Below are 4,640 nucleotides of genomic sequence, written 5' to 3'. Positions count from 1 at the left end.
GGTTAAAGCGATTGCTTCGACTTGTTTTAAGCTATGGCTTAACTCGGTTAAAGCGATTGCTTCATCTTGGTTTAAGCTATGGACACATTTTGTTTCTTTTCTTCTTTCTGTTATTGATAGGGGAAAAACTTGCATTCTAGCCTACAACCGATTTTGACTTGAATGCAAGTGAAAAAACCCCTGACAGACTCGATAACCTGAGTGTTGTCTACTGATAGAATCTTTTAAGAACTATGGCATTCCAGGTTCTAGGTAAGTCTCGACCTGACAGATATGTTAGGTGATAGGCCCCTCCTTTCCCTACTTTCTTTACTTGGTAGGGTCCTTCTTAGTTTGCTCCGAGCTTGGATACCCCTACATTACCTCTTGCTATGTCGGCTCTTCGTAGTACTAGATCTCCTACCTCAAACGTTAGGGGTTTAACCCTTTTGTTATGATATGTTGTCATCCTCTACTTGTATGCTTCGATGTGCATCAGTGCCTGTTCTCTTCGTTCTTCTAGCAAATCAAGGTAAAATCTGGTGTTTTCTTCGTTTTGTTGCTCATCGAAGTATTGTACTCTGATGGTAGGCATGCCTATTTCTACGGGTACCATTGCTCCACACCCATAGGTTAGGCTGTATGGGGTTCTTCCTATGCCGGCTTTCGGCGTGGTTCTGTATGACCATAAAACACTGTGTAGCTCGTCGGCCCATCAACCTTTTGCCTCGTCCAGGCGCTTTTTCAATCCGTTAACAATGGTTCTGTTGGTTACCTCGGTCATCCCATTGGTCTGGGGTGGGTGACCAAGGTGAACCTTAGATCGATTCCCTTCTCAGTGTAGAAGTCTCTGAAATTTTTTTTGTCGAATTGTTTACCGTTGTCGGTTATGATGATTCTTGGAATTCTGAAACGACAAATGATTTCTCTTCGGACAAAACTTCGCACTCGTGCTTCTGTTATGGTGGAGATAGCTTCGGCTTCCACCCATTTGGAGAAATGATCGACAGCTACTATCAAGAATCTCCTTTGCCCACTTGCTGTCGGGAAGGGGCCAACGATGTCAATACCCCATGTACTGAATGGCGAGGGACTTATTATCGGACTTTGCTCGTTTGTGGGTTGATGATGCACATTCTGGTGATATTGACATTTCTCGCATTTTTGTACCAAGCTTGCTGCATCTTGTGCCATTGTCGGCCAGTCGTAACCTTGTAATACCGCTTTTCGACAGAGTGCTAAATGGGAGATGTGGCTTCCACACATGTCTTCGTGTATTTCGGCTAAGACGTATTCTCCTTCTTCAACCGTGAGGCATCTGGACCATGGATGTGAGAATGACTTTCTGTATAGGGTGCCATCTCGGTATGAGAAGTGTGGTGCTCGGCGCTTCACCTTCCTTGCCTCTTTTTTATCCTCGGGTAGGCTTCCATTCTCCATGTATGATATGATGTGCTCCATCCATTGATCTAACAGGTTGATGAGGAATGTTGCCTCGGGATTTTGGATACTGCTGAAGTTTTGGATCGAGCATGGTATGACTGGTACTGTTTCTTTGGTTTTCCGGCCTTTGCCAATGTGTCTGCCTCTGTGTTCTCTTCTCTGGGTATTTGCTCTAATTCCCATTTTCCACCTTCTTCGGTAATTTTTGCGAGCAGCTCTTTAACTCGATCTACATATTTTTTCATTTCTGGATCTTTGACCTCAAATAATCCGAGTACTTGGTTAACCACCAGTTGAGAGTCACTCTGAATTTTGATGAACTCGGCCTTGACTACTGTCGCCATTCTCAATCCTCCTATTAGGGCTTCGTATTCTACTGAATTGTTGGTTGCCGGAAAATTCAGGTGGATTGAGTTTTGCATTTTTATATTATGTGGTCCTCTTAATATCATCCCTGCCCCTGCTCCGGCCATGTTTGGTGCTCCGTCTACTTGTAATATCCAGCTGACCAAGCCCTTGTCTACCTCGGTGGGTTGATTGTGTGTTGTTGTTTTGGCCACGTAATCTACTAGGATCTGAGCTTTCATTGTTGTTCTTGGTTCGTATTTGATATCGTATGATCCTACCATGACCGACTAGTTGATTAATCGTCCAGAGGTTTCTGGTGTTCCAAGCGTTTTTTTCAGGGGTTGGTTTGTTCGGACTACCACTGTGTGAGACTGAAAATACCTTTTGAGTTTTTCTACCGTTAATACCAGCGCAAATACAAATTTTTTGATGTTGCTATATCTGAGCTCGGGGCCTTTAAACACTCTGCTCGTGTAGTACACCGGTTTCTGCTCGGTTTCTTCTTCTTTTACAAGCACATATGCTACTGTTTTGTTGGTGACACTTATATATAAGTATAACACTTCTCCTACTTCGGGTCGCCCGAGTAGTGGTGAACTTAGAAATTTTTTGTGCTCCTCAAAAGACTGTTTGCACTCTTCGGTCCACTTGAAGCTTTCCACATTTCTTAGTGTTTTGAAGAATGGGAGACATCTCTTGGCCGTCTTCGGGGCTTTCATGTCTATGATTGCTTTTGTTTTTTCCAGGTTTACCTTAATGCCTTTTTGAGAGATGAGGTAACCGAGGAATTTCCCTGCCGGGACTCCGAAGGCACACTTGTCCGGGTTTAACTTGAGCTTGTATTTCTTTAGCTTGGTGAAAACGTCTTCTAGGTCTTTCGCGTGGTCTTCTACTTTTCTGGATTTGACGATGATTTCATCAACGTACACCTCCATGTTTCGACCGATCTGGTCCTTTGTCACGAACCAAATTATTGAGCCGAGACCGGCGCTAGGGAATGGGAGTGGTAGCTCCGAAACCCGTAGCAAGCCTAAAACCACTATTAATTTTTCGCATTTAAAATTATAATATCATATATAAACCTTTTTAGAAAACTCTTTTACATAATATAATTATAGATATTAAAATATCATATTACAGTTTACATTCAAAACTAACTATTTGAAATCCAGATGTCTATCTAATACTGACATCTACTGACTACTGCAGCTCTAGGAACTCATGCTTGTGCAAGTCCAATGACTTCTGGCACAATGGAGATGGTTTGTCTGATCCGACTCTGCTTACCTGCAAACATCAGAGTGAGGGGTCAGTATTTGGGAAAATACTGAGTGAGTTTGCAAGTTACTTATAGTATTATCAAAATATAGCGTTATACGCTTAATACATATATAAATTTATGATATAAGCAAACATTATTAATTTTCAAAGTGTGAGTCCAACTCACTAGATACGGGGACTTCCAGACTACACCGTAGCCGAGTGCTCACTCGTATCGAAATCATAAAGTGTGAGTCCAACTCACTGGTGGCCCAGCCACTGGTAGGCCCAGCCCACTAGATACGGGGACTTCCAGACTACACCGTAGCCGAGTTCACTCTCGTATCGAATTCATAACATATTATGCATAAACATATATTACCTTACTTCTTAATTACAAAGTCAGACACTCTAGACTGACTCACTAATGATCACACAGCCTATTGACACCCAATAGGTAGTTGGTCTCTTTGGACCGCACATTAGACATTCATCTTCAAACAATGAGTACAAGAAATTCATATAATCAAATCTATCAAACAAAACAGCTTATATGAGCAAATCATATAGATACGAGATATTTAATAATAATACTCGTAATATAAGAAAATAACTTTTATACTAATAATACGCGAAAGTAAATTTGCCACTCACAGTGACCGCTATCCAAAACTGCATTACTATAATCCCGCAAGCGTAAGCTCCATGCGTTGTCCAATCACATGCCCACTTCAGCTAAATGACTTGGTAGCTTGTCGGTACGTCAGTTACTTAATCGAGTTACCTATACGTTTAATCCATAAACGTGGGCTTAGTATTCAAACTCCTAAGTTATAAACTTAGGTTAACATAATCGTATTTCAAATACGACTCTTAACTTTGATAATCTCTTAATCACACCTTTCTTTTAAACGTCCTAGTTTACGTTTTGATATTAAATCGAATTACGATTGATTACGCGACTTAAAATTGTCTGAAATCAAGTTTCCGCGTTGCGTCAGGGCTCTGGAAGCCAAAATCGTCGATTTCCGCTAACGAGGGACTGCACGTTCGTGCAGCAGGGTACTGCACGTTCGTGCAGTACGCTGCACGATCGTGCAGTTGCTGTGCTGCACGATCGTGTAGCACTTGCTACACGTTCGTGCAGCAGTCTGCACGAACGTGCAGTCTGCTGCACGTTCGTGCAGCCCCGGGGTTCATCCCCCGGGCCATTTCCGACGTGCTACGACATGCTAAATCGATCCGTAACGCTTAATAACATCAAAAACTCAAGATTCAAGCTTAAAACGTCGAATTCAAACTCAAAATCATTAAAACGGTAAAACCGCTCGAAACACTAGACCAAAACGTCAAGCTTACCTCGATTTGAAGCTTAAAGATGATAGGGAATTGAATTCTTAATCCATCGGCGCGAGAATTACTCGATTTGGACGAGAAACGGCGAAACCGCGACGGATCGTAATCGTTCGTCAAAAACCCTTCGTCTGATACTCTTTCCTTCTCTGATTCTCATCTTTCTCTTGATTCTTATATATATGTATTGGTCAAAAGATCATTTTGATCCCTCACTTCTTTAAATCAAACCATTTTGCTTTTAAACTTTCTAATTT

This window comes from Mercurialis annua, linkage group LG3, assembly GCF_937616625.2.
Source record: "Mercurialis annua linkage group LG3, ddMerAnnu1.2, whole genome shotgun sequence".
NCBI lineage: Eukaryota > Viridiplantae > Streptophyta > Magnoliopsida > Malpighiales > Euphorbiaceae > Mercurialis > Mercurialis annua.
Note: the sequence above shows the minus strand (reverse complement) of the source record.